General features: G+C 34.0%; 1 pseudogene; it reads left to right on the forward strand.

Moving 5' to 3' along the window:
- The first annotated feature begins 8862 nt into the window (after positions 1–8862).
- LOC149416771 (putative phospholipase B-like 2) lies at positions 8863–18150 on the forward strand (annotated as a pseudogene).
- The last annotated feature ends 1559 nt before the right edge of the window (positions 18151–19709 follow it).

Consider the following 19709-nt stretch of genomic DNA (forward strand, 5'->3'; position numbering starts at 1 on the left):
AAAACTCTTTATTCATATGTATATTGCGTTTGTACGGGCGCTAACAAATAATTTGTCTTCATATTTTAAAGCAAATAAAACTAACGCTGTCTGTGAACGCATAGATTATAACGAACGTTATGTTTAACCTTAAATCCCCCTTTCCACTCATACATAAATAAATCACACATTGTCGATCCGATTGTAATAATAAAACTTTTTTTTTAAATTTTCTTGTCACATCTCAGAAATTCAGAAATCTCTTATTCAGTTATATAATTGATATTACCTAAAAATTGTAAGAGTAAAAGTCATTAGATTTATCTATTAAAGCATCGCTGAGCAGTTTAAATCTCACCAAGCTAGAGCATTGTTCATGAGATAAATTATTAATGTTCATCAGAAAATCAGCGCCAAAGTATCAACTAGAATGTTGCCAATCTACTGAACTGATTGTTAGAAGAGAAAGATAATATTATTATAAGGGAATGTAGACTGGTTTTAATATTCGGGAAGGATAACCAAAGATTATTTGAGATGGTTAGTAATCATCTGTTAGGTGCTTTGTTAGACCATGTAATATTTGTTATCTACAAAAAACGCTCATGTTTATGATGTCGGACGAATCGCACCTTTCCGCGAATATCCGCTTTTTGCAATTCCACAAATGATAGACATTAAGTTCATCACCTAGAAAAAGCTCTAGTAGAAGAGAGTACTAGAGGATGAGAGGTCTAGTAGAAGAAAATGCATTTGAAGCTCATTGGAGCCATTGCATCCGAGTCATTTTGGCGTCAAAAAATTAGGCAATCAGCTATTTTCTTCTTTAGTGATCAGCTGCCAATCCTGTACAGATTTCAAATACGTACATCCCTGTAATATTTCATTTACCTATTTTACTTAGTGGAGAGAATATTGAGTTGAATTGAGTAGATTTTTTTGTACTTTTATGATGTATTACTTTTATAATCATTCTTCACGAAACTTTTACTGAGTTTAGATTGTTTTTAAGATCTTAAATATGTTGGAACCTATAATGCTGCAGATAAACAAAGAGTGAATGAGGTCATAGTACACAATTCTGATTTTTTATTCATTTAAAATATTTCTTAACATAACTGGCTCTTTAATGTGGCTGTTCCCCTTTTGGTTTTGATCAATGATCACACAGAGATATTTAATTTTAGAAGAAGAGTTGATTACATTGTCACATTTATCGTTGTGGATATTAACGTTCTGTTAAGGAATTCTGTTTAGGCATTTTCTTTAAGGATAATAAGACATGTGTTGTTTATTTCCTTTGCCAAACCATGATTTTAAAGTAGTAATATCTTCATTAGTAATAGTTTGTTAACTAGTTCCCATGTTTGATCTTTTAGTAATGTTACAGTATCATCTGCATAAGAGATTAATTAAAAATTCACCTTGAAATCATTCATCCTTTTAGAAAATGTCATTTACATTTATTAGAAACTAGTGACCCGCCCCGGCTTTGCACGGGTGTAAAGTACTAATGTGGAGTGATAGAAGTTATTTACCTCACATACCTTGCCTACTTGTTCGTTATTAGGTGACAGAACTGATCTCTCCTTGAACTAAGATGTGGTCATTACGCGTTATTGATAATTTCGGGATAAACATTATCGACCAATTCCTGAAAGTCATTTACCGAAACGCAAAGGTTTTCATTGTCGAGGGTAATTCTTCCATTGTCTTGTGGTAGCTGCCTATTACCAATTATGAGCAACACTGTATGTAGTATTTACAAAAATCAGTAGCAATTTTTAACGGGAGTTTGAATGTCGAGTGTGCGGTTCGGCTTCCTTCTAAACTATTAGGAAGCTTTGTAGATGCACGCACAGATGGCAGTGAATAGAGCTTGCGGGGAAGTCCGCAAAATGGAGCCAGTAGCCAGTTGTCGCAATGGACAGTGCTAAGGCTCTCAGAGAATCTCACTGGCCCAGATTCCAATTAGCAAGCTTCTAGTTATAGTCCAAGCGACGACCGTAAAAATCCCATCCCATAGGCCACATGAACCAAATTAGTACTGGGCTTTAACCCCAAATAAGATTAGTTAAAAAAACGCATTCATCCAGATTTCGGCCCGGGTGGAGTCCTGGAAAGCGACGACTTCCGGTGTCATTTTTGGAATGAAAGTATCTGACGTGCTACATTACCAAAACTAACGGCAAAAGTTGATTGCAAATTTGTTATAAAAAAAAACCTGGGCCCAGATAAATAACATTTTAGGACGTAAACCGAAAAACGATTGTGATGAAACCATAACAAGATATGTTAAAAAATAGAACTGAGGATTCTGTGCAAAATGATTTTGTGAATTACTTCTTGGATAGCATCAGCAACATGTTATATAAATGCAATCACAAAGCTACTAATATAGTACTGGAAGAACTACCTCACAGTTTATTTATACCAAGAACTGCTATAACTGATATTGAAAACATTGTTAAAAAAATGAAAAACTCTAAGAGCACAGGTATTGACAATATATGTATGTTTGATTTAAAAAGAAATATAAAAACTGTTGGGCCAATAATTACTCATTTAATCAATAAGATAATAAATCTAGCAAAAATTCCACAAAATTTAAATTTAGCATTACTAGACCAATATTTAAAGGTGGAAAACACATTGAACTGGGAAATTATAGGCCTATTAGTATACGACCTGCATTAGAAAAAAATCTCGAAAATTTTTTATCAAATAAATTAAATTATTACATTGAAAAATTTGCTATCAAAGATCTAAACCAATATTGCTTCCGAAGAAAAAAAAAATAATGAAAAACTACTGTAAGATTTTTCCAATTACATAAATAATCAATTAAATAATAAATTACATGTTATTGTTTTATTTATCGATAACTCTAAAGCTTTTGACACAATTAACTCTAAAAAAACTGCTAGAAACTCTAGAAAAAATTGGAATAAGAGGAAATGTGTTAAAATGTATCTGCAGGAGTTCCACAAGGTTCCATATTGGGACCTGCATTGTATATAATTTATGTAACTATGAAGAAAAAACTTTTCTCTTTTGTTAAACAAGTTAAGTTAATTAATATCACACAAAGAACTAAAAAAAACATTTGACCTCATGTAAATTGACTTTAATCAACTTTGTAAATGGTCACATGATGCAGGACTGATAATAAATGCTAAAAAACAAAGTAATGCATATAGGATCACCTAATGCCAAATTAAAATTTAATCCTAATATTATTTCCCATAATTTAAATGCATCCATAAAAATATCCCAACTAATTGTAAATGTGAAAGCTTAGAATTATTTACGGAATATGTTTATCTTGGTGTTACAGTACATTCCTTTTTCAAATGGGACAAACATATTAAAAAAACCAGTAAAACACTGACCTGGCAGAATGTACACATTATTTTTTTTCCTATCAATTGAAACAATTAAAATAATTAGATAACGATAGAGTACCAATTTCGTTGAGAGGCCCACATACGTTCCATAACAAAGAGACATATATATATTTTCTATTCTCTTCGATCAATCTTTGACGTAAAGATTTTATGAAGTGTTTATTTCGCTCTATTTGAATCAATAGCAACTTATGGCATCATAGGATGGGGAGGTTGTACAGCATCCATTCTCTACCCCCTAGTGACCGTTCAAAAACTTGTGCTAAGGATCATCTTCAAATGTTTCTCTTCTCATCCATCTGAACCACTTTTTAGGAAACTCACAGTCCTAGACATTCGCCAACTATACATCAAGACAATTCTCATCCACATCTGGCAAAATGGTTTGATAAACTCTACACAAAAAGATATACATACACGCTACTCAACGCATATAAACTGCAAAATTCCTACAGCAAAAACTACCTTCTCACAGAGACAATACTCATATATCTCACCTAAAATATTCAACGCCCTAAATAATGACATCAAAACATCAAGATCAATTACTGATTTTTCTGACTGTCCTAAAACAGGTAATCTTCTAGTTGGACAGCCAAAGATCACTGTAATATGTAATATGTCACGTTTTTAAAAAATTAATAAATAAATTACTCAATTTAAAATGTGTCCATAAATGGATATCTGAAAAGGGGCGAAATTTTTTAAAGGAACATATAAATCCATACCACATATTTTTTCCATTGAACTCATTTTGGTTTATTATATTTTATTTATCAAGTTAAAAGAAATTTTAAATTTCACTTTCTTACAGTAGTTTTTTAATTTTGTTCTGATAACTTATAATTAAAAAGTTTTTTTTTGAATACATTTATACTTTCCGTTTTATGGTTATCTGGAAGGAGATTGTATATTTGTACACCCTCGTGGCCAATGCCTCTTTTGCCTTTTTCAGTCCTTACAGTATTTGTGTACAATTTGTTATGTTGCCTAATATAATGTTCGTGTACTAGTGACGTTTTTGTGTGTATAATTTCATTTTGGATTTTGTTGATTAGGAGGCATATGTTGTATTCATATAATTTTCTTATTTTCAAGAGTTTCATTTCCTGATATAGTTTTTTTGTAGGAGTGTCCGGGTTATAATTGAAGAGTTATTTTAATAACTTTGTTCTGTATTGTTAGTAAATTATTTAGGTATGTTATGAATGTGTTTCCCCATATTTCTATTAAATAATTTAGATGGGACTGGATTAAACTAAAGTATAAGCCCCTCTTTACCTTTGTTGGTAGGTGATGAGCAATTCTACCAAATAAAGCAATTAGTGGGATGATTTTTGCTTTTAATTTTTTATGTGTTGTTTAAATGTCAGATGTTTATCAATATGTAAGCCAAAGTATTTTTCGCTGTCTAGAATAAGCAGGTCCCTTTCTTCTATTTGTAAAGGTTTATGCGATGGTATTATTATTTTGGGTGAGCTTAGGATCATGTAGCCGGTTTTAATTAATATTTATTGTTAATATATTTTTTATTAGCCAACTGTTAAGTATATTAAGATCCGTTTGAGATTGTTCTAATAGAGTTTCTAAGTTTTTTCCGAAGTAAAATATTGCAGTGTCATCTGCGTATAGAAATATTTCACCATGTAGTTTCAACTGGCAGATGTCATTCATATATATTTGGAATAGAAGGGGCCTCAGTATAGATCCTTGCGGAACTCCATAGATTATACTCTCTAGCTGACTGTTATTATCTCCTATGCTAACATATTGTTTTCTGTTTGATAGATATGATTTGATTTATTTGATAGCTTGACCGGTTACGCCTGTTTTTTCAATTTTTTTAATCAGTATTTCATGACTTACGGTGTCAAGGCTTTTTGAAGGTCTACGAGAATTGCTATGACATAGTTTCTATTATCTATACTAGTTCTAAGTTTATTTATAATATCATTAGTTGCAGAAAGAGCTTTAGACTTTTTTCTGAAACCGTATTGTTTGGCATATAGAAATATTTTTTTTTTCAGAAAGTTGTTTAGTCTATCGTATATTACTCTTTCGTATATTTTTGATAGAATTGGTAGGACAGAAATGGGCCTGTAGTTTGATGTTTGAGTTTTCAAGCTCCCTTTACATATTAGGATTACCCTTGCGATTTGACTACTGTTCGGAAATTGACCTTTTTTTAGGCTCAGGTTAATCAGTTTAGTTAGTATAGGTGTTGATAGCGGGGCAAGTTTTTGTACTGTTACACATTTTAATAGGTCATGTCCAGCACTCGCGTTTGATTTTAGGGATTTTATAATAGCTAGTATTTCGGGTTCAGTTGCGGGTTGTAGGTATATTGACTCCGTAATTTCATACTTTTATGTAATTCTTTCATCCAGTTCATGGGTGTATTTTTTAAATTATATTACCAGCCAAAGAGGCGCCAATATTACAAAAGTAGTTATTAAACCCATCGAACTCTAATCTTAGTACATACTTATATATATATATAAAGTTTCTTCTTCTTTATTCGATTGTAGGTACTGTCAACATCTTGATATCAGGCACATAAACTGCATAAACCCATTTAAACAGCTGGGTTACCGCTTGCACGGAGCGACTGACGTCAAGATAACCAGCGCGCATCTGGCCACCACTTTCCAGTTCCTGTCGGTGTCTGGTCCAACCTACAACATAACCCCGGGCCTGCCGCCAACCAGGCCTCTGGCAAATCAAGCTGCTCACCTTTAAATGAGAGTGGTGAAATAAATAAAGAAAGCACCCGATTTAATTCCATAATCAGGTTACTCTGGCTAAGATATTAAATTTTTTGTTTCACCGATTTCGGAAGAATCCTTCTTTCGTCATTTGTTTTGCTAGCTTTTTGTTAATTCGTTTTTACGGATAAACGACGACACTTTAATGAATAATCAATCAATTAAGTAGGTATATTATTTGCTGTGCATATTTTGTTAAACAAATATTAATTTGAAACAGGTTTAAGCCCCCGCATTCCGAATTTCTACCAATTTATAACATATTTCTCTCACCTTACGTTTAAGTTCCTAATAAAATGGATGTTATTTTTGAAGATAATATCTATACATTTTTAAAGTCGAAACGGTAATTATATGAAATTCACTACATATAAAAAAACTGACAAAGTTCTGTAAATTATTTAAAAAACGTTTTGTTCTATTTAATATGCTGTGGCAGGGTGAGTATGTGCGTATGAGAGCTGTGCTTATTTGTAATTTACGGTGGCTGCCCGAACCGTAAATTGTGTTCAGATAATTTTTAATGTTTAATGTTCACATAATTCGTCAGTGTCGGGAATTATCATTTTCCGCAAGACGAGGGAGGAGTCCTCATGCGCCTTAATTAGATCGTCGTCGTGACTCTGCTCTTTTCCCATGCGTCTGTAATCGCAAACGTAATCGGTTTGTGATCGGTGTAGACTGTGAAATTTCTAAGCTGGTGTAAATTTACGGGAGAAAATCCTAAAGGTTGCCATGCATTACCTTTGAACTGTTGGAGGGATGCGCCGATTGCTTAATCAGACGCGTCGACCATTATGGCGATTTTCGCCTGAGGATCCGGGTGCGCGAGTAGGGTGGCGTTTGCCAGCTGATTTTTGCATTCGTCAAACGCAGCTGTCAATTCCGGAGTCCAAGTAAGGATTCTTTTGTCCTTTTTTCTGTAGCCTGCTGTGAAGTCGAAGAGTTTAATTTGGGTGCTGATGGAGTTTTTCAAAAATCTAGTAGTAGTAGCTCAGCATTCCGAGAAAACGTCTTAAACCTTGCGCTGTTTTGGGAATTGGAAAGTCTATAATGGTTTTCACCTTCTCCTTAATGGGAGTGATGGATTTTTGTAGGATGTCCCGGTATTTCTGACTGGTAGACAGCGTCGATATGCCAGATGAGGGTCCTTGTATCGTCGCACCTCTAATCTGCAATCCTGTAGACTGGTCCGTTAGAATTCGTCAGTCCGTTATTAAAAGCACATGGTTTAATACAATTGTGCGATTTGTTACCGAATTTTTCATGGTATTTGCAGTAGCCGTTTGAAGCGTTATTGTTGTGTATCGATCTACCGCGTGACCTGGAACGAGGTAGTTGCGCGGAATTCTGGTACGATGTCGATGGATGACGCCATTCTCGGCGGGTGCAGGGATTTCTGTTTTCGAAATAGCTTTGCGCCTGTCCATGATCATCTCTTCGAGTCGTTTTAAGTTGTTTGACTTCGAGAGTGAGTGACGAAATTTGCTCTTGCAAACTCTGTATTACAGACTCAGCTCAGCACATACGTTTAAATCTACGTTCTGAATGCCATTACATTGTTTTTTGTCCACTGCTCCATGGTCTGTTTTTTGGTAAACTTCCAAAATTTTATCTGCTGCAGATGCTAGTTGTAACAGGTTGTCATCGGGTAGTGCGGTCAGTATGGACTGGACGTGTTGAGGTAGCCTTTGCAGCCAAAGTACGCGTACGATTGGGCTCTCCGATAGCCCGGGAACAGCGAATTCATGGATGAGTCGAAGTAGTCCAGACGGTTTCCTGTCATCGAGCTGTAGTCCGGTTAGAAGACGAGTGAGTCGTTTTTCTTCAGAATCTTGTAATCTCTCGATGAGTGCTGATTTGAGAACAGTGTACTTGTCTGCTGCAGGGGGATTAATAACGACGTCGCTTACGGTTCTGAGGGTCTCCATATCCAAAACGTCAACAATAATGTTATATTTGGTGAGATCATCCTTAACTCTTGAGTTAGAAAATTGGCTTTCAGCTTGTGCGAACCAAAGTGCAATATTGTCGCGCCAGCAAGCGGGTAGTTTAACCGAGACAGAGTTTATTGTTGTATCCATTGTGGGATTATTACCGCCGATTTCGTTCGTCTGGGTATCATGTAACAATTTTATGCACTTGCAAAATTTAAAAAAAATTGTATTAGAATGTTCGTATTCGGAAATTATCTGTAAAATCACTGTATGTAGGTTTAATTATGGTTCACGTTACTTGATTTGGATCACTTGGCATTGGTTTGTGGCGGATGTTACGAGGTCCGGAACTGGAGTTTCTGGAAACTGGAAGTTCTGCCTGCGTGGTAAATCCGGTAGATGCTTGATCTGCGAGGAAATTGAAGCTGGTCTCCAGAAATTGTTGCGTTCTGCTGTGAATCTGATGTGCCTTGTCTGCAGCTGCTGGAGCGGTGTTTAACTGAAATTGAGTTTTTTTGGCACTATACTATTCGAATATACAAGTTTTTTGGTTCGGATTAATGGGTATATTTTGTATAATTAAGTATCAGAATTGGTGGAACAATAATTTTCTTAATAATGTTCTTTATGATTCGATAATAAGACTCTAATAAATATACTGGACTTTAAATGTTGAAAATGAGATTGAAAAAGTTACTTACGCAATTGTCCAGGATTCCAGGTTCAGCGTTCGACCTACCGTGTCCACTGAATACAATAATCACCCAAATAGAAATGTCGGGGGTCACCAGTGTGGCAGGGTGAGTATGTGCGTATGAGAGCTATGCTTATTTATAATTTACGGTGGCTGCCCGAACCGTAAATTGTGTTCAGGAGATGGGAGATTGAAATGAGTGTCTGCACAATTAATTAAATTTATTCGTGAGGACGAATATTACAATTTTACAGAACGCGGAGACGGTGGCAGAAAGAGTAGAGAGAGTGGCGGTAGGATCGAAGGTTGAAACAGGAATGGAGATTTCTCTTCTCCAGCTCGCTTGCGTCTAGCAGCGGATTAATTTGCGTTAGTATTGCCACATGTGTGAGGAAATAAAGTAGTCCCACAATGCTATAAGTATCAAAAAAATCACATTTTATCTTAAAATGCAGCCTAAGAATTTGTCGAGAGATTTTTGTTCTATTTCAAACGAGTCATGTTTTATTAAATATTTTTACCATTTTTGCTTAGTTATTATCATTTTGAAAATATTACCGCGCTTCCTCTATCTTTATTGTTTACATTATATCTCCCTTTAAAACAAAACCAACAAAGCCTAAAGTATTTAAAAAAAATTGTTGACTGTTCATTTTCACGGAAACACGTGCTCCGGGCCTGGTACAGGTAAAACTACAAATTCAAGAAAAAATGCTGAAAACACATTAAATTAAACCAACATTCGTAGTTTTATCGTTTATTAAAAATTCTACTGCATAAAACAAATGATAAAATTTTTTGCATATAGGTACTCGTACTTACGTTGATTGAATAACTTTACACATACATCCATAATATATTATTACACATTATTTACAGTATCAGTCCCAAATAATTTTCAAAATGAATCATGATAATATTTACAAGAAGCAATTCGGGAAAATGGTAACTTATTTAAATTACGCGTCTGCTGATGCTTTTCTCTTTAATTTTCGGGAAAAATAGTCAACAAGATTATATATAAGATCTCTTAGGGTCTAGCATGATCAAATTGATAACTTAACAATATCTAATCGTTATGCTAAACTTTAGACAATTTTATATCGATAACCTTGGCATGGTTGCGCAGGTTGATAGCCGAACCGATGTTGACATGAATTATATAAATAAAAAAAAAAACGTTTTACGATGGCGAACTGGCGGCTCTGTGACATTTATAAACGTAAACTTGAAGGTAAAAATGAAAAATACTATTAAATTTACAGTGACTAATTGAAATACTTAAAATTAATTGGATATTATGTGCTCACGATACCCGAAGAACGACCATATTAATATGAAGAATTTAAACAATTTATTATTAAGAGAAAACGTTTAGTTTATCGCCACAGGTAAGATAAGGTGGGAAAACACAATACAGAAGCTACAAGGGAGGATACTTTGTTTACAATTTACCCGGGCCACCGAAGTAGCGCAAGATATGAACGCCTGAGGCGCATGTTGATAAAATGGAATCATTTAACAGTAAAAAAACTTTATATAATCTTACTTACTTAATTTCAATTAAATCTTATCACGAATGTAAAAATAAATACACAATCATTATAATTTTCGTTTTAAAAACTTATTACACCTTACAGCCACGCTTACAGCACAGAATAGCGGAAGCAAGATACAATTTAATGTTATTTTTATATTTTGTTACCCATTAAAATGTTGTAGTTATGAATTAATACATTTATCAAATAAATAATTGTAATATTATTTGTAGCCCGAATATTATTTATCAAGGCGAATATTATTTATTTTTGCGACTGAACAATCGCGTGACTAGAAATCGCAGTGGGTTCCAAGACTTATTATTTGTTTTGCTCTCAGAGCCATCGACTATTCTAAAACAATCATCAAAAAATGAACACATGATAACATAACCTTTAATGTTTTTTTATATTAGATTTAAAATATTTATTCACATAAAATCAAGATGAAGATTAATAACAGTATAATCGAAAAATTCTTTCGCACAATGGTATTTTAACGAGAACTGCATACCGTAATATCGATTTATTTCTATAAAAAAAACGTGTTTTTGTATAATTGTAACATTTTTAATACTATCTAGGTGCTTATAAAACATTAAATAATAATTCTTTTATATAAACACACGTTGGTTAAAAATTTTTGCCTCTGTTTCCTACATACGGTAAATATAGATCAATTATTTTTTTTACTTTTTTTTCCTCAGGGTATATATAAATACGGTGACCGGATAAATCATCACAATGATAATTCATCACATCTTTAAAAAGTTATATAAAGTCATGGAAAGTGATGAAACAAAAACTTTATTAACTGGGTTAAGTAGGTTAGGTTAGGTTAGGTTTCATCGTCTCTAATATATCACTTTTCGTCGTCTTATATCACTTTTTAAAATTGTGTTAAGTTATCATGAAACCGCAAATACATATCAAACAATCACTTATTTGAGCGGTGTGTTATTTTTAACGAGTCTGCCTTAAAATTACAATAGACAATGTTCATAGAAAAAATAACATTTCTGTGTTAAATAAAATTGACGAATCGGTCACAGATCGGTTAGTTATGAATATTACGATGTTTTCGACGATCACATCTGCAATAATTTCATTTGAGATTGTTTTCAATTTCAATCTTTATCTACTTCTGGAACCCTAGGCCGCCTCTGGTGCAGTGTATTCACAATAATTAGTTTCATTTGAAACATGTATACTTACTTCCTGACCTCTCACTATCAGCGTCCAGTGTATTCACTTCGAACGGTTTCATTTGAATTTGAATTCAGTTCAATATATTCAGTACTCGGGTCAAGTCTTGCTTAGTCCACAATGTCAGACTCTCGCAGTTTGGGTTTTAGTGGAAGATTTTCCCTGTTTTTCCTTGTGTTTCTGTTCGCAAGATGCGAATCGAAAACCTTTATCTACACTTACTTGGTTTACGGTGATGTCGAGTTTATTAAAGTGGACGATCCCTCCGATATTCCAAGTGACTATATTGTTAAAGCAGTTTATGACAACCAGATTAATAACACAGGGTAAGTGAGTTTCAATAAAACAGTCACCTTATGACATTTGTCCTGATGATGGACATTGTAAGATTGCCTGAAACGTTGGTTAAAGGAAGAGGAAACGCAGAACGTCCTAATAACCTAAAAAATCAACGACGATATTTATACTTTCTTTAATAAATTCCTACATTGCTAATGTTTTACGTGATAAATAAATTCATACATGTATGTAAATTAAAAATAGACGAATCTATTCCATTGTTTATTTTGGTGCGGCAATTTTGAGTAGGAGCATATTATTACATTTTATCAATAACTTAGGATTTTCGTTACTTAGTGTTAATATTTATGCAGTTTAAATGATTTTTTTTTGCATCGACGATAATAAAATAAATAAATCTACCGTATTTTTTTACATAATGTTTGAAGAGAAATTTAATTTAATTTATTTATTCATAATTATCGTCGTACGGTCATGGTGATAATAATTGTATTTACAAGATAAAACAATATATCCATCTTCCATCTATCTATTTATATAAAGAAGAGAGTCTGTGGTAGGCGGGCGGCTTAAAGCAGAATATTGATACTTGTTGATGAATTTTTGCATACTTGACTTTAAAAATAAGAGGAAAATGACTGACTACCTCTGATGTCACGACACCTATACTATTCCTATGTACTTCTTTCCCGTGACTCTTCTGTCAAATCTCCCAGTAGTATTTATTTCAGCTATTTAACTGAAATTTTACAAATGATCATCATCAGCATCATCATGAATATGCACATTTAAATGCACTAAAACTTGACGAAAAATGCAAGGGATTAGACAAAAAGCTAGATTTTTTTTAAAATGAATAATCTTATTTTTTAATTGCTTCTTATATTAGAAATAAGAACAGTAAAAAAACCAACATGAAAATATTAAGTTTAAAATATGTCTGATAGACGTGTGAATCCATCCTCCCACTGCGGAACATCTCTATCAAAGATCTTCCTGAATCAGTCTGTTACGATTGGTGTCACCACATGAACCCGAGCACCCCTGCTGAAACACTCGAGGTGACCTATGGCAGAATGTTTCCCGGGGCGGCGGTACCCATACCCGCCCCCCAAGTTGAAAGTATTGAAGTATTATTTTATTATCGTTCTGAGTTTAAGCTATGAAGAAATTGCCGTTTAAATGAAACACATGAGATAATAATGAATTTACGTCAAACAGGTGGGCATTCCTGGAGATATACGCCAATGAAAACACTAAATACGATGACGAGATGGTGGCCTTTGTAGCTGGAGCAGTCGAAGGACATTTAACCACTGATTTGATTAGTATGTATTGGGTGAACACACTAGAAGGGTAAATACATTTATTTTAACTAAATAACACTTTTGACGTTTTCCATAACAATGGCTTGGATCATAAACAATGCTTTTATTTGCCATCAAAAGCATGACAGGAATATAAACATAATACTATTAAAGGCAGTGGCGAAACTGTAGGGTGGCAGGGCTGGCAAAATGCCACGGGCACCGTGGGGGCCGCGTGCTCAGAATTCAGAAGTAACCTAACATTTTTAACAAAATTTAGTAAAAATTATAAATTTTATATAAGTTCATTAAATCAACTAAAGTTAGACACAACTAAAGGCCATATAGCTACAAATTCAAATAAATTATTAAGATTTAAACGCATTCATAAGAAAAGGATGTCGTTCAATTTTAGAACGCATGCATTGTTCCCGCGACATTGTAATCCCAAGAGTCCTTTCAAAGACAATGACAGTAGATCTTTCCTAGAAAAAACATTACTACATTGTTTCCAAGTCGGACGTGAAACTAGAACGTACATGGCAATCTTATTCCTTAATACTTCAGAAGGCGTATTGTGAACCATGCTGGTTATTCGCAAATCGGGAATGTAAAAAAATACAAAATGTTTGGATGGAAGTTTATGACGACTGGAAACACATTGTAGACGCCATAGAAAGACACGAGACATCTAAAATTCACCTGGATTCTTGTTTAACGTATCAGCAATGGCGGCTACATGGAACACTTGATGAAGAGCAAGAATTCATGATCAAGAAAGAAAAATCTTTTTGGCGCCAAGTACTCTCTAGACTCTTTGATGTTACATGACACTTTCAACGTGTGATTTAGCCTTTCGTGTGATTTACCAACACTTATATGAAATTAAAGAAACGTGTATTATTATAAATTAATTAATACGCTGTCTATGTCACATTAAGGCAAATAGACTGCGTATTAATTAATTTATAATAAAACACGTTTCTTTAATTTTATATAAGAAACGTGTATTATTATAAATTAATTAATACGCTGTCTATTTGCCTTAATGTGACATAGAATCGCCAGTTTTCCGCTTTTACTACGAGTTTCTGTACGTGTACCTATATATATGTATATATTTTTTATTTCTTTTGTTATTTTTATATGCATTTCTTTGTGTGTTTTCGTGTTTGCCCAAATTAAAGTTAGCACTGTGTCAAAAATCGTATTCCATCGGCATGCAGTCCAATGATTGCGTCGTTAACAATATGGAAAGCCGAATGCGTTTAATGTCATGTGATTTTCTGCAAACGGACATTGAGCAGTTTCAGCATGCCACAATGCGTAACATTTTTAGAAGATTTTGTATTTTCGGTAAAGATTTCTAACCGTTTTTTCAGAATGTGTAAAGATAAACAAGAAACTTGCTACAGAATTGCGAACTACACAGACATCAATGACAGCTGGATGCACGAAAATATTGAGAAATTCGGTAGTAGTGATCCGTACTGGTATCAGGTAAAATAAGTAAAAATATATTGTATTTTTTAATAAAAATATGATTTATTCTAGTATTATGGTCATCGACGATTGTCATTTTCCTTCTCACTCGTGTTGTTTGAAAATGAAAATGACAGAAGATCCTAAAATGATGACGTCACATACGATCTCTCGCTGGACGTGGAACAATCTTTTTAATATTTATGGGATCATACCAGACAGACTGCAACTAGCGTTTCCTGGGCTAACTATATATATTTACAGGGTTTCCGGTACGCTATGGATCAAACGAGATCAACAATTACGAGGGGTAATTGGGGAGGTCATTTGTAAAAAAAGGGCCCATGTGTAGGGGTCTGATTCTTAACCTTTTCAATGTTATACCGATTTTTGTGTTTTTCATCCCATCTAAAAAAAATCATAAAAGAACATCGTGTTTTATGATAATGGGTATTAAAAAAGGGTTAATAATTGAACACATGGGAAAATTTTGATTGAATATGACCTCCCCTATCACTCCACTTCGCTTGATCCATAGGTTACGGGACATCCTGTTTAAACTGTGTTATTAAATATGAACACGTAGATGTAATTTTGATTTTTCGTTTTTAAAGATTCTTCTTTCTAAATGTCGTCAATGACACATTTCTTCATTTTTGATTAGAGAGTAAAATTAGTGCTATAAGTATTTTATTTTGAAATTAAGTTATTACCCGGTAGGTTGCCATTCATTCCAAGCATCATGAAAAAATAATAACACAGAATTTTTCTTTTCTTTTGAAGGTTAAATTGTACTTGAAATAAATACAAGGTTTGAAATATGGATATGACTTTGCTCGAACAACAAAAGACAAACTACTTGTCGACAATGATTTTTTGTGAGTAACAAATATGTAAATAATTATTAATTAACAAAAAAAATAATTATTCATCGTGAAGTGGCAAATTTTCACTTGCATTTGCCACTTCACGATGAATAATTAAGTTTTTACTAAATCAATATAAATGTTTCTTAAACACTTTAATTACACACCAAAAAACAGGACTCAATAAAAAACGATTACTTTAACTAAGCAATGAAAAACAATGAATCATAAAATGTCAACCTTAAGAATTAAGAAATGTCACACATACACATTAAATCTGTGTACTTTCCTATAAGATAAAGATCACAATACATAAAGGGCACAGAACTAGATGAAATAAAAGATGTATCTAAATCACGATTTTAGCACTAACCATACATTGCCTAAGGTAAGGACCGATCGATATATTTCAATTTTAGAAATATCAACAGGCAGGGAGATTTGGATGACCTCTTCGAAGCAATGGGTGAAGATCACGAGGCAGGCAATGGTCATTGTTCGGCCCTGATAAAGATTTTGCCAGATGGCTCTGATGTGCTCGTGGCTCATGACACTTGGTCCAGGTTACAAACATTTCCATACTCTTTTTCTTTTTTGGTTTGTCTGAACCTAACTAAAATTGTGTACTTCCTTAAGTTTTTAACATACCCAATCTAATTGATCAGCAGTTTCAAAATCTCTTTACTATATAAGCATGTAGGACAAAAGTTCATTGGAGGCTGCCAGGACTCTCCGTAGTTGGATAAAAATAAATTAATTATTTAGGTCAATATTCAACAAAAAATGCAAGTGATGCCTTTGGTATAATAAAATAATCGGGATATCCTTGACTTTTTTGTAGGTAGTCTGTTTCAGCGTCTGAACTCATTTAAATGGGTATATTGATTTTTTTAGCTACCGATCAATGCTCCGCATTCAGAAGAAATACGTCCTTAAATACAATACGCTCCCAGGCATAAAGACCATCATCAAAGGCCATACCATGTCCTTCTCTTCTTACCCTGGCGTGCTTTCGTCTGGAGACGATTTCTACATCACATCAGCTAATTTGGTCACGCAAGAAACCACCATAGGAAACACCAATAAGGACTTATGGCAGTTTGTTTCCCCTACTGGGCAGGTCATGGAGTTTGTAAGAAGCATGGTGGCAAACAGGCTCGCTGGAAATGGGAAAAGATGGACGGATATTTTCAGAAAGTACAACAGTGGGACCTACAATAACCAGTGGATGGTAGTTGACTATAAGAAATTTGCTCCCGGAACAAAAGCTTTTGAAAATTTAAAACACGGATTCTTGTGGATTTTGGAACAGATTCCTGGCACAATCGAAGCGCAAGATATGTGAAAACCAATTAATATTTCCAATTTTACATATATTCAAATAACAACTGATAAATAACCCAAAAAATAACACAAATTAAGCTTCATACATCTCAAAATGAAGTTTTAAGAGGTGCAGAATATTCTGTGTGATTAGTCTGTCCTGTTTTTTCCTTGTACCACACAAATAGTTTTCATATTTTCGTTTTTTATTATTTTTATTTTGGTTTAATTCCAGGACAAGTCTTTTGAAGAAGCAAGGGTACTGGCCATCATATAATATCGCGTACTTCCCTGACATCTTCAATATGAACGGAAGTCCCGAGTTGGTGAAGAAGTACGGCAACTGGTTTACTTACGATAAGAACCCCCGAGCGCAGATCTTCAAGCGGGACCAGGGGAAGATCAGGGACATGGACGGCATGTACTCTCTGATGCGGTACAATGACTTCATGCATGATCCCCTCTCGAAGTGTGATTGCATTCCGCCTTACAGTGCCGAAAACGCTATTGCAGCTAGAAACGACCTGAATAGAGAAAATGGTAAGATATTTGTATGTTTAAGTTTAGCCTTTTCAGATACTGTTTAAAGAGTCGTAATTATGATTCATGACACTGGAACGGCTATACTGAAATTCTATATTTACTGATAATAAATAATAGTTGACCACTAAGGACTCTTCAAGGGTTGTAGCACCTATAATTTTACTGGTTCATCTATCCTACACCTAAAAACAACCTAATAACATAAACAATTACAAGAAAAGGAAGGAGAGGAAGTGAAGTTTTGCGAAGGAAGAAGGTTAGAGAGTTGTATGCAAATCTGGGATTCTGTATGTTCAGGAGTGATGGACAGATAAATCAATTTCTCCCACTGCGATGCAAGGCAATGGGTCGGGAGAGTCAAAGGATCTCTCCAAACCATTCTCTCCCAATCCGGCCCACTACGCAGTTGGAAGGCAGATGCAGGGATTGACGAATTTTTCCCATTGAACACATTAAACCCATTGAACTCCAGTCTTAGTACATACACATGTATCTATCAAGTTTCTTCTTCCTTATTCAATTGTAGGTACCGTCAACATCTTGATTTCAGGCACGTACCCATTTAAACAGTTGGATTACCGCTTGCACGGAGCGACTGACGCCAAGATAACCAGCGCGCACCTGGCCACCACTTTCCAGTTCCTGTCGGTGTCTGGTCCCACCTACAACGTAACCCGGGGCCTTCCGCCCTTCTGCTGGAGCAACGCAGACTTCAAGAACACCACGCCCCATTCTGTTCCGCCCACGTGGGTCAACCAGACCTCTGGCAATTCAATCCGCTCACTTTCAAATGGGAGTGGTGAAAAAAATAAAGAAAGCACATGATTTAATACCATAATCAGGTTACTCTGTCTTATAGCCAAGATATTATATTTTTCGTTTCACTGATTTCGGAAGAATCCTTCTTTCTTCATTTATTTTGCTAGCTTTTTGTTAATTTATTTTACGGAAGAACGACGACACTTTAATGAATAATCAATCAATCAAATAGGTTTATTATTTGCTGTGGATATTTCATTAAACAAATATTAATTTGATACAGGTTTAAGCCCCCGCATTCCGAATTTCTACCAATTTATAACATATTTCTCTCACCTTAAGCTTTAAGTTCCTAATAAAATGGATGTTATTTTTAAAGATAATATATATACATTTTTAAAGTCGAAACGGTAATTATATGAAATTCACTACATATAAAAAAACTCGCAAAGTTCTGTAAATTATTTAAAACATGTTTTGTTCTGATATTTAATATTTTATAAGTATGAAAAAATTCACATTCTATCTTTAAATGTAACTTAAGATTTTGTTTACAGATTTTTGCTCTATTTTAAACGAGTCATGTTTTATTAAATATTATTACCATTTTCGCTTAATTATTAACATTTTGATAATATTACCGAGTTTCTTCTATCATTATTATTAACATTACATCTCGTGCAAACACGTGCTCCGGGTCTGGTACAGGTAAAACTACAAATTCAAGAAAAAATGCTGAAAACACATTAAATTAAACCAACATTCATAGTTATATCGTTTATTAAAAATCCTACTACATAAAACAAATGATTAAATTTTTTCCATATACTCTAACTTACGTTGATTGAATAACTCAACACATACCTCCATAATATATTATTACACATTATTTACAGTATCAGTCTCAAATAATTTTCAAAATGAATCATTATAATATTTACAAGAAGCAATTCGGGAAAATGGTAACTTATTTGAATTACGCGTCTGCTGATGGTTTTCTCTTTAATTTTCGGGAAAAATAATCTACAAGATTATGTCTTCCGAAAGACATAATCTACAAGAGATCTCTTAGGGTCTAGCATGATAAAATTGATAACTTAACAATATCGAATCGTTATGCTAAAGTTTCGACAATTTTATATCGATATCCTTAGCACGGTTGCGCAGGTTGATAGCCGAACCGATATTCACATTAATTATATATATAAAAAAAAACGTTTTACGATGGCGAACTGGCGGCTCTGTGACATTTATAAACGTAAACTTGAAGGTAAAAATGAAAAATAATATTAAATTTGCAGTGACTAATTGAAATACTTCGTAAAATGAATTGGATATTATGTGCTCACGATACCCGAAGAACGACCATATTAATATGAAGAATTTAAACAATTTGTTATTAAGAGAAAACGTTTAGTTTATCGCCACAGGTAAGATAAGGTGGAAAAACACAACGCAGAAGCTACAAGGGGGGATACTTTGTTTGCAATTTACTCGGGCCAACGAAGTAGCGCAAGATATGGACGCCTGAGGCGCAAGTTGATAAAATGGAATCATTTAACAGTAAAAAAACTTTATATAATCTTACTGTAATTTCAATTAA

This window comes from Hesperophylax consimilis, chromosome 16 (genome assembly GCF_061612785.1).
Source record: "Hesperophylax consimilis isolate HC1 chromosome 16, BYU_Hcon_1.0, whole genome shotgun sequence".
NCBI lineage: Eukaryota > Metazoa > Arthropoda > Insecta > Trichoptera > Limnephilidae > Hesperophylax > Hesperophylax consimilis.